The sequence below is a fragment of the Eptatretus burgeri genome, chromosome 3, assembly GCF_056783735.1.
Source record: "Eptatretus burgeri isolate ZD-2024b chromosome 3, Ebu_testis_v1, whole genome shotgun sequence".
NCBI classification, from domain to species: Eukaryota; Metazoa; Chordata; class Myxini; order Myxiniformes; family Myxinidae; genus Eptatretus; species Eptatretus burgeri.
The window spans coordinates 65,709,021-65,721,283 of NC_140963.1; the positions used below are offsets into that span (position 1 = coordinate 65,709,021).

At 44.7% G+C, this 12,263-nt stretch overlaps 1 long non-coding RNA gene across 1 annotated transcript in view; it reads right to left on the reverse strand.

Annotated features, from left to right (window-relative positions):
* Positions 1 to 3,709: 3,709 nt before the first annotated feature.
* Positions 3,710 to 12,263, reverse strand: part of LOC147030093 (uncharacterized) — a 52,104-nt gene continuing 43,550 nt past the window's right edge. The window contains exon 3 of the long non-coding RNA XR_015056224.1: positions 3,710 to 4,378. This is a non-coding gene — a long non-coding RNA (uncharacterized LOC147030093). The remainder of the gene's footprint in view (positions 4,379 to 12,263) is intronic.

Consider the following 12,263-nt stretch of genomic DNA (forward strand, 5'->3'; position numbering starts at 1 on the left):
TCCATGCATTAACTCCTCTTTGGGTAAAAGTCCCCTCCCTTACTACCATCGTAACTCTCCTCTTCTTTACTCTCAGGCTATGGCCCCCTGGTCCTATCACTGTCTACTCTGTTGAATAATTCATCTGCACTTATTTTATCTCTACCTTTCATTATCTTAAACATCTCTATCATATATCCTCGTAACCGCCTCCTTTATATTGTACAAAGCCCTATCTCCTTCAGCTTACTCCTCATAGCTGAGTCGAGCTTGGCCCAGAATCAATCTAGTAGCCCTGCGGTGAACCCTCTCTTTGGCATCTATTGTCTTCCTGAATTGTGGTGACCAAAACTGCACACAATATTCTAGATATATTGTATTGGTTTTAGCTCTATCACTCAATGGTAAAGAATCGTTGCAAAACTAGATGGTATTCATGGAATGCATACCTCACACAGTCTTAAGAAGGACTTTGTGCGAGGAAACTCTTGTTTTTTTAAGGTTTTTGGGTGTTTTTTTTCCTTTGACCCAACATGGTTGTCAGATCACAAAGCCAATGACATCATCTTTATCAAACCATATTCCCCATGGGTAGTTGATCATTTCGTTTAATTTTGCATTGATAGGTTAAGCAATTTCTCCTTCAAATATTTTCAAAGATTTTCCCTGAGATCCAATATGGCTGCCAGACCACGTGACACGTGATGGTCATTTTTATTAAAATCCTGTTCAAATTTCTCGTCAATCGGATGAAAATTGAGGATTTCAGAAATTTGGCCGATGTTGACTTCATAAATAGTTTGCGATTGAATTCAGTGACTTGATATGCAGATCCTCTTCAAATTTCTAGCCATTCAAATGAAAATGGACAATTTTAGAAAATTGGCTGATGTTCACCTCAAAAGAGTGACCACTAAATCACATGGTCAGGTAACATGTGGTAAAGTTTCAATTTCCTCCACTGAAGGTTTTTGTTGTACGCTTTTAACAAAATGCAGACACAATCGTACGCCGTACATACGCTACTGATCGCTTAACCCTGCCTTTTGCTTTGTGAGCGCAGGGTAATTATCCGATCTTCACCAAAATTAAATCAATTCTTCCTTGTCACACACCCAACCTGTCCACAACTTTTTGAGATATCGTGCGATACATTGTTGTGGTTCTGCGAAACCGTCACTCCCCAAGGCAACAGCACACAACACATAGCAGTCATAAGACAGTTATTTCATTAGTATCCATTATAGATGGCCCTTCTCTTATGTTTAGTGGGTTCATGGGACAAAATGCATTCCATGGGCTTTTAGGTAGGCCTTTAATCCCATTCTGTATTATTTGTCCATGACATCAAGCACATGGCCTGTCCGTCATGCATGCATGCACGCCACAAGCCACAGCAACAGGTAGCTCATGTGCCGATGTGCACCATTCCGTGTTCAAACCTCACACCATTACCAAACAACCGCTCACCACAGACCTTCTTCAGACTCCGACCACAACACTACAACATCCGTACAACCACTACAACGCCTTTATAAAAATCCCTACATCAATCCAAGCTCGCTTACCTTCACCATTCACAGCCACAACCGCCAGGATGACAACCACCTCCATCAAAACTCACTGTGACGATGACTCAACCACCACTTCAAAACTCGCCCCTACAAATGCCACAACCACAGTCACCACCACAGACACCCACCACTGCCAGGGAACAATGGATGCCACATACCACTACAGATGCTTGTGCTTGGAACGTTCTGGTGTGTAGTGTGAAGCACAAGTGTGCACGAGCATCCGCTTGACGTTGTATGGATAGCCCTCATACTCCACTTGATAACGGCCCTCATTTGGTGTCCAGCGCATGTTTGTGGTTGGAGGGTGCCATCAGATATCCTTGCCCCATGTTAAAGTCAAAGCCTCGGAGCTCCATCACGTGACCGAGTTCAGAAGCGAATGAGACCATTTCTTCCGCCAAGTCCTTGCGTGGGTGAGGCCAACACTTGGGGAAGCGTCCGTGCACCAATGAAGACATGTGGGAATGCCTACCACCCATCCTGATCTGCCTTTAGGCTCCACACTCACTAAACAACTATAAAATGCCCTGCAATGGGGAGGAAAGAGACAGGCAAGAGATGCTTTGGGCTTGGTCAGTGGTACGGGGTGAAAGGTGGAGCTGAACAGGCAGATGGAGCTAGGGAACGGAGCAGGCGGAGCGGAGCGCTGGGTAGGTGAACGAACCAAACACCAGACCAATCACAGTTATCAAACCATTAGCAGTTACACTTGCAGACTTCCTGACACTTCATTATTAGGCTATCTTCTCACGCGTTCTTATTTGTTTTCCGTCTTGTCTGCTGTTGACACAAATGAGCAATCGGCGAGAGCAAGTCCCGACAAACGTTCTTTTAAGAGCGACCCCACAGACACACTCCTCTTTCCATTTTTCTTCTTTGCACCTCATTGCACCCCTCATTTTGCACCTCCTCTGACCATGCACCAAGACATTTCCTCCTCCCCCTCAAAAGTGACTGGGAAGCATTGGTCCGTCGGCCACACCAGGTAAAATAGAGGTCGCAAACACCTCGACTGCTCATCTTTCTTTGCTCTCTAACCTTCCTTGGGGTATATTTCTAATGGCGCCCATCTTGGTAAAGATAAGATTGTAGAAGTTATTTATATCGGTGTAGTTCTGCACCGTGTCCTTCTTTGTTCTTTGTAAATACTTGCATGTCCTTTTGCTTCATATATTGTAATTAATTGTTTGTGTTATAAATGTACCCAGTTCCTAGATTATTTTCCCAATTGGTCCAGCAAAGTCCACACGCAGTACAGCTGGGAAGTTCTGCTCCACTTAATTTGCTCTGATTAGCCAGTGCATACTCACAGCTCTGCTCGGCTGCACCTGATCCGGTGAGTTAGAGTGTACGTATCGAGGCCATGAGACCCCCCTTGGTGCAGCCATTTAGACAAAAGGTATCACACGAAGTCGTGTAACTCTGCCCGATTGGCAGGACCAATTGACGCTCATGGTTGCATCACAACCCGCCAGTGCACAGAGTTATCCATGCCCGGTGACGTCAAGACCAGGTGTTCGGGAGGAACTCCAGTGCTTCCCCTCGTGGTGAAACTCAAATCCCGGTTCCGTAACAATATCGTTTTTGGCCTGATCATTCAATGATGAAGAATCGCTTTAAAAATTCTCGTGTCCAGATCAGGATCTTCACCATAATCTAATAATTTCTCCCTTGTCACACACCCAACCTCTCCACCAAATTTCGTCTGAATCCATCCACAACTTCTTTGAAGTATCCTGTTCACAGACAAACAGACAGACAGGGGTGAAAACATAACCTCCGTACACTTTCGGTGGTGTAGGTAACTGGTCCAGTGAAAAATTCCAATGCCAGGGTGACATTCGATTCAATCAATTGATTAAAATGTTATGTCACGGGAATTTCCTCACAGAGGTACAAATTTCATCAGAAGGAAGCACAGACATCTTCCAACAAATGTGTGATGTCCTATAAATTTGTGGCAAGGTCAGACAATGAGTGGAGTGTGCAAAGAAAAATCGCATCTGCAGGATTATGTGCAAGAGTATTTCAATTTTAATTGCAAACACGTTTCTTGTATTGACTACTTTCTTGCAGACAATGGAATCAAATTGAAATGTTTTCCATGAGATAAGAGGTGAAGTTTAACTTCTCAGAACAAGTCACAATTGCAATCTTCAAATGGAGCTATGAGGTTTATACTTCATATTTATTTATTTGTAATTATCTGACTGTTTCTTACTAATCTCAAAATAGCAAGTAGATGTCACAAACAAAATCTTACCATACTCGAAGACTCAGCTTAATACAAGTCCAAGTGGTATACAAGATTTATACATGCTGCTGTGTCCAGGGGATTAAGTCAATTCCCACCCTTGACCCAGTTGTCATGGACGGGCGGTTAACACCGACCTGGACAGGTGGCCGAATGATTCTACCTTGTTGGAGAACACTTGATCCTTGGAGATTATAGCGTGCGTGGGATGGAGGGCGGCAAAGCACGAACCAGACGGAAGCACAAGGGTTTATACTCAAACCCACAATGAATGGACAGACACGAGCGACTTTCATAAATAGGGGTTTAATGAACATAAATCAAATATTTATAATGAAAATAATTCAAAGCATGAGGTAATGTAACTTGAGGTAACCGAGAGCTAATTTCAAGGCACCTCCACGCAGATACAGAAACAGACAAGGGGGGAAGATAAAATAAAATAAAATCCCTTCTTTTATTCTGGCACTTAGCTGGGTGTCCAGAGATGATCTTTTATGAGCTCAGCGATGGAACCGTGTCGTCCCGCGTGGGAAACCGCACCCAAAATGGTACCAAACCTCTCTCTCTGTGTAAGAAACATAAATAAGGTAATTAGTACGGTGGTATTCAACACAAGGGCTCACCAACCGCCGTGCAGCTTCTTCTCACGAATGAATATGCTGACCCCGCTCTGCTTGTAACACCAGGTCCGCAAGCCACAATGGCTCACCTTACTCCTCGAACACAAAACGGGGAAAATGCCGAGTTATTGCTTGGAGACATTCTCCTCTTCTTCTCTCTGCCTCACAAACGTACTACTTCATGACTCAGCCGAACAGTAATGGCTGGCGTCTTGCTCCGGCATACGAGCAAATTCACACAGCACGAACCTGAGAATCACGCAACCTTCTTTGAGAATCAAGGAGAAGCCAGCAAGTGAGACTCTTCCGTCTCCACTGCGTACCTCCCACCAACTCCCTCCTCTCTGATCATGCCCTCTTATCTTACGTCCCATCGACCAATCAAAAGACTCGGGGTCGTGACTTGCCGGTTGCTGTTGTAAAAGCGGTGTTCCTTTTTACAGCCGGCTTTGTAAATGCAAAAATGTAGGAAAAGATCGCAGGGGAAATCACATACTCGGAGAAATTAGCCTTAATCCATACCCAATTAACACATCACCACCCCCAGTTATGTAGTGATGCATAACAATCTTAAGCTGACAGTTTTCCCGACTTAATTTACATTGAGATGTTTCCTTCTCATCTATGGACCATGCTACACTATACAATCCTACCTTTACTATGAAGTTCCTCCATCTACCCCACAAACATAACACAGCACCCCCCCCCCTCCCAGAACCATATCTCTTGCAAGGTTCAATGTAGGCGTTACAATTCTTACCGCTTACTGACACACCTAATTAGCCGATGAAATAAATTAGGAGCTGTGGGAAACGAGCTGCAGTTAACTTACCTAGTCTTCTTAACGTTCTACACCCAACACAACAATTCAAATATCTGCAAACTTTTCGTTCCTCGCTCCTAACTCCTGGGCCAAGTAGAAAAAGTCAGAAAGCACATGCAAAAATCTACCGCAAGAGACAAAACCTCAACCAAAAAAAATTAATTAACATTTGTACAACTCCCTTCCAAAGACTGCGTTCCCCGGTGGATGCCACAATACCCAACGTTTCCTGCAGAGCCATCCCGATTTACCTCACCCAAATTTCCATGGGCCCTGTCTTTCTGTACAGGTTAGTGACATGGATCAATGTGAACCATCACCCATGCAATCACACATAAACCCAATAATCAATCTTTCATTTCAACCCTGCAAGACCATGGCTTAAATGTTATTACACACATGTGTGATCCTCAACTAGGCAGCGAGGAGGTACCGTAAAACCAAGATGGTGGGGGCACTTCCAGTTGTGGTGCCCACAGTCCAAAAACAAGTCACTTGACTTATGACTTCTTTGCCCCCCCCCTCCCTTTTCAACTATTCGGTTCTTGACTTCATCCACTCCCAGAATCCTATATCCTCCTCCAAGATCTGGTAGATCCAAAGTTCTTTCCTCTATTCTCAGAAGCTTGCATCCTCCTCCAGGATGTGGTCGATCGAAAGTTTTCACATCCACTCCTGATCGATGCCTGCATCCTTCTCCAGAAACAACTGTGGCCACAGCTATAATCCAGGCAGACATTCTCACAGCCCAGTGGACCGAGTTAAAAATGTATCTCTTGGGTGCGCTCGGTTGACGGTGGAGTAAGGCCATGATTGGCTGACTTACAACCAGTATGAGAACAATAATTCCCAGGTATGCATGGACACTGGCAACCGTACTCCACCATCCATGATAGACAAAGGCCAGACAAACAGCTACTATGGTTAACATGAACGCCATCACCATAGATGTCCTTTGGATCTTTAACCAGACTTTTTTGGAGCATTGCTGTTGAGTGGGCCAGGCGAATCGGTAAAATCCGGCCACAAGGAATCCAAAACTGAGCAGGACCAAACACACTGTCACCATCAGAGCCACGTGTGTTTTGAGGTACGGTGGTTCATGGCTGCTAACCATCTCCACTGGTAGTCCAGTTGGTAGGATGGGGCCAGCCCCCAAAGGTTGGCAGTCATGGTGGTGTACCATTCCATTATGGGCATATTCATCAGCCAGCCAAAGAAACAGGGGTTCTGCCAAATCTGTCTCCCAATTTGCCTCTTCGCAAACGCTCACCTCAGACAGACTCCTTAGAAAGCTCATCTCATCCATCTCATTATTGCCTCCAATCCAACAATCATCATCCAATAGTTCACTCCCCATTATACATTCCTCAACTTCAAACTCCTTCTCAAGTGGTACAATTTCTGGAGTATCCTTTTCAACCACTGGATCGAAAGAAGACTGACAAAGTCCCTCATAAAGTTCAGCATGGTTCTCATTGCCAAAAAGTCCAGTATTTGGCAATTCACCTTCATCATGCAATTCATCCAGCTGTTTCTCCTCATTATCCCTCGCTGATGAATCTATCGGACTGACATCTGGAAAGGATTCTTAGGGTACATCAGCAGATGCAAGTTCATCCAATAAAAAATGCTGAGCATCATCTTCATCACGAGAATCCTCTACATTCACACCAAGTGGGGGCATTTTCTCTTCAAAGCCTGCAACCGACTCATTTTGGTTTGAATCAAGATGAGCCTCTTGCTCAACTCTCTTCCTCAACACATCTCTCTTAGGATTGTTCCAATATTGGCTCAACAAAGTAAACTTCAAGATTTGCCTCTCTGTGAGTGCCAAGTTCAGAAAGCAATGTTTCAGGAAGATCACTTTCCTCATCCAGCACCTTCGCAACTTCAATGTCATTTCTCTTTACAGTATCCAATGTGTCACTCCCTACTGTACAATCATCAAAAAACATTTCTGTTGATCCACTCTCAACAACACCTCTTCCATCTGCCTTACAACAGCGAGAAGCACCAGACTCGTCAAATCCTTCTGCCTTGGCATCACTTCCACAAGGTTCACAAACAGTGAGTAATTGGCCTTCACAACAATTATCAGGATCTGAACTCTGGGATTGGTTCTGCAAATTCCCCTCAAAATCATCACTTCCCCACTTGTTCAGTTGACAAGCATCCTGCTCTTCCTCTTGAAGTCCATTTGTGATTGTTAAATCACCTTGCATTTTTTCAAATAGGGCGATTCTCTCTCCAGAGTTTACATCAGCAAGCTCACTTTCGATTGTTTCAAGATCAGCCACCTGTTTGGTACTTAGCATGTCAACCTACCTGTCGCTCTCCTCCACTACATGTTCTGCAAATGATTCAAACATTGGTTCTGCCAAATCTGCTCGACCCTTTTCAGTAAGATCCCCAATGCCAAAGTGTAGCAAGTCCAGTTTGACTTCACTGCTGGCTCTGTATGAGTCAGTCAGCCCAAGCGTAGTCTCAACAGAACCATCAATGTCACCCTTGAGAACAACAGAAACGTGTGGTTCTACCACCTCTCCTTCGATGGTATTGTCCCAAGCATTCAGCCGCTCCAGTAAAATCTCATCCATCCTTTCTCCAATCAATTGTGGCCCCCACAAGTCTTTACCAACTAACACCTGCTCTTGTTCTGTTACGTGAGTTTTCAACTCTTTCACTAAACTGCCACCCTGGCGCTGACAAAATCCCAATTTCTCTACCTGCTCTTGCATTCTGGCATCCACACAAGCGTGATCGCCTTCCAGGTCTTCATTTACTTTGTAAATTCTTTTATTTGTTGATCCAACCAACTCACTCCCCCCCTTCCCCATTTCATTCCTTTGTTCAACAATTCTGTCTTCCATTCCATCAACCTGTCCCTTCAATTCACTTGTTCTTTTATTCCTTTCAATCATTCCCTTTATGTTATTCTTTTGTTCATTAATTGTGTTTTCCGATCGTATAAGCATTTCCTGCCTTTTATTCATACTAGTACGTGCCCGTACGTGCATTGCTGTATGTGCGTGCCCCCACGTGCATTGCCGTACGTGCAAAAAAAAAAAACAGAATTGTGAGGTCAATCATGACGTCAAAGCACCGTGTCCTGTCATTGGTTTGGTAAATAAATGGCCATAACTTGGGAACCACTTGTCCGATTAATATCAAACTTTGAAAAGGCACATCCTCAGGTCCCCAGCAATATACCTGGCAAGTTTCAATTAGATCGGACCAGTAGTTGTCGGGAAACAGCGGTCACAGACACACACACACACACACACACACACACACACACACACACACACACACACACACACACACACACACACACACACACACACACACACACACACACACACATTGCTGGAATTATAGATAGACTAGTGCGTGGCCGTGCGTGCAAAAAAAAAAAAAATTTCAAACCGCGATTCCCTTCCCAGAAACAACAACCAATTTGTTGTCAGAAACAACAACCACACAGGCCGTTCCTTCGCTCTCAAGTGCCCGTACGTGCGTGGTCGTACGTGCAAAAAAAACAACAAAAAAAAAGAATTGTGACGTCAATCGTGATGTCATAGCACCGTGTCCTGTCATTGGTTTGGTAAATAAATGGCCATAACTTGGGAACCACTTGTCCGATTAATATCAAACCTTGAAAAGGCACATCCACAGGTCCCCAGCAATGTAGTTGGCAAGTTTCAATTAGATCGGACCAGCAGTTGTCGAGAAACAGCAGTCACAGACACAGACACACACACACAGATTGCTGGAATTATAGATAGATGTTCTTTCATGTCTTCCCTTTGTTTATTCATTTGTTCAGCAATTTTGTTTTCTATTCCATTCCTTTGTTCATCCATTTTTCTCATAATTTCTCTCATCATGGCCTGGAGAGTCATCACACCCACTCCCCGCATCTCTTCTTCTGCTATTGTGGAGGAGGGAGACTGACGCTCGGGACGGGGAGGCTTCTACGCTATCGTCATCACTCAAGTCCACTCCCGACTCGCTTCCGTCATGCTCACTATCTAACACGAGCAATGCTATCTCGTGCACGTCTGCTATTTTCTGCGTGAGTTCAATCTCCTCAGAAAAAAAAAATGTTTCCCTTACATTTCCAAGCGTTCTTTTCTCCTGACACCAATTAACTAAACAATTTGCACTTCAGTCACTGCAACCCCATCCCCCTCAATGGAAGAGAGGAAATCTATGAAAAATGTAGATTCCCAAATCTTTTCTTCTTTTTTTTTGAAGCTTAGCTCACTCCGACACCAAATGTCGTGGTCCTGAACGACTAAAAAATCCCACCTTGATGCCAATTGTCGTGGTGGGGGGGGGGGGCTTGAAAAATCCCGCTCTGACACCAGTTGCCCTCACCAACTGGTTCGTAAATATCCCGCTCATGATCAGTTCTTTATCAGGGTTCAAATCCCACACTCCTCACAACAGATGTCATGGTGGAGGGTGGGGGGGGGTGGGGTCGAAAAATATCCCACTCTGACACCAGATGTCCTCGACGGGCAGTTAAGACCGACCTGGACGGATAGCCGAATGATTCAGCCTTGGAGGTGAACACGTGATCCTTAGAGATTATAGTGCGTGCGGGATGGAGGGCGGAAAAGCAGGAACCAGACGGAAGCACAAGGGTTTATACTCAAACCCACAACGAATAGACAGACACGAGCAACTTTAATAAATAAGAGTTTAATGAACATAAAACAAATATTTATAATGAAAATAAATCAAAGCATGAGGTAATGTAACGTGAGGTAACCTAGAGCTAATTTCAAGGCGCCTTCACACAGATACAGAAACAGACAAGGGGAAAGATAAAATAAAAGAAAATCCCTTCTTTTATTCTGGCACTTAGCTGGGTGTCCAGAGATGATCTTTAATGAGCTTGGCGATCGAACCACATTGGCCTGCACGGGAAACTGCAGCACCCAAAATGGCACCAAGCCGCTCTCTGCGTGGGAAATGCAAATGAGGTAATTTGTGTGGCGTATTCAACACCAGGGCTCACCAACCGCCATGCAGCTTCTTCTCACGAACGAATATGCCGACCCCGCTCCTCTCTTAATACCAGGTCTGCTCGCCACAATGGCCTGCCTTCCTCTTCAAACACACAAAGGGATAACGCCAAGTTATTGCTGAGATATGCGCTCCTCTTCTTCTCTCTCTCATAAACATACAATTTCGCGACTCAGCTGAATAGTAATGGCTAGCATCTTACTCCAGCATGCGGGCAATTTGACACAGCACAAACATGAGAATCGTGCAGCCTTCCTCGGCATGTCGAGGAGAAGCCAGCGAGTGAGACTCTTTCGTCTCCACTACTTACCTCCCACCAACTCCCTCCTCTCTAATCATGCCCTCTTTTCTTACATCCCACCGAACAATCACACGCCTTGGGGGTGTGACTTTCCGGTTGTTGTTAAAGCGTCGTTCCGTTTTATAGCCGGCTTTGCCAATGCAAAAACGGAGGAAAAGGTCACAAGCGGGGGGGGGGGGGGGATCTCATATATAAATTAGCCTTAATCCCTACCGAAGTAACACAGCATCGCTCCCTCCCCCCCCCCCCCGTGTGGTGACAGGTAACAACTTAAGCTGACAGTTATCCCTACTTCATTTCCATTGAGATGTCTCCACCTCGTCCATGGACCATGCTAAACTATACAATCATACCTTTACAATGAAGTTTCTCTATCTACCCCACAAACATCACAGTACCTTAATATGACCAATTCAGGATTTCCAGTGTGGCCGACTAGAGGTGTGCGGACACACCAATCAGCTGTCTAACCTGCGTTTGAATCAGCTCAGCCATAAACGATCATCCAAGTGAGAAGCAAGGTGAGGCATCAACGTGCATACCATTACTCAGATGGATGTGAAGTCAGAGGACCCATCTGCTGGCACTGTCGTTGGTGAACGTTAAAGATCTCAGTGTATTTCTTGAAGAGAAGTCAGTGAGCATGGTGATCATGCTCCTACCGCGTTTTTCACATAAAATGAAGGAAGCCTTCGTCCTACAGTATGTGTGTATGTGTATATAGCGTGCCCCCAAAAAAATACAACTTTTAAAATGCTTCGTTTGATCCTAAAAAAGCAGTAATTTTGTCATTAATGCTTCATTTCTTATTGCAGAGACCCTGAAGTTTATTTTGATACCAACCAAGCACCAGAAAAATTCAAAGACTGACCGTACAACAACGGACAAAAATTGTTGAACTTTGGCACCAGAAGAAAAGTGTCATACAGGTGCAACGTCTTTACTCGAGACATTTTGGTATCCACTTGTGCCATGCACCAAACTTTCGGACAATAAAGTGCACCATCGCAAAGTTTACCAATGTGGGAACCATCTGCGACCTTCACAAGGGTCACAGTGGTCAGAAGAGGACAGGTCCGAGTGAAGAAAATGTGGAAATGGTGAGACAGGCGGTCGTTCAGTCCAAAAAATCGATTCGACGACTTTCTGTCGAGACAAACATTCATAAGAGCACCGTTCAGAGGATCCTTCGCCAAGACATTCATGCCTTTCCATACAAAATTCAAACGGAAACGGTGCTTACTGATCAACAGAAATGCAAACGACTAGACTTTGCAAATTGGTTCTCAGGAAAGTTGGAGGAAGATGCAGACTTCCTCAAAAAACTTCACATGACGGACGAATGCCATGCTCACTTGTCCGGGGAGGAAAACAAGCAAAACTTTCAGTACTGGGGAACTGAAAATCCTGGTAATGCATCAACTGAGCTGGTGCCTCGATCTGTTCTCAAAGTCACCATGTGGGTGGCGGTTGGTTGGTATGGGATAATTGGTCCATACTTCTTTGAAGATCACCAGGGATGCACTTGCATGGTAAACCAGAGGAACTATCGCGAAATGATTCAGGAATTCTATCTGCCTGAGCTACGTACTCAGGCCCGTAGGAGAAACAACCTGATCCAGACGAGAACCCAGTGGTTCCAGCAGGATGGGGCATCACCCCATACAGC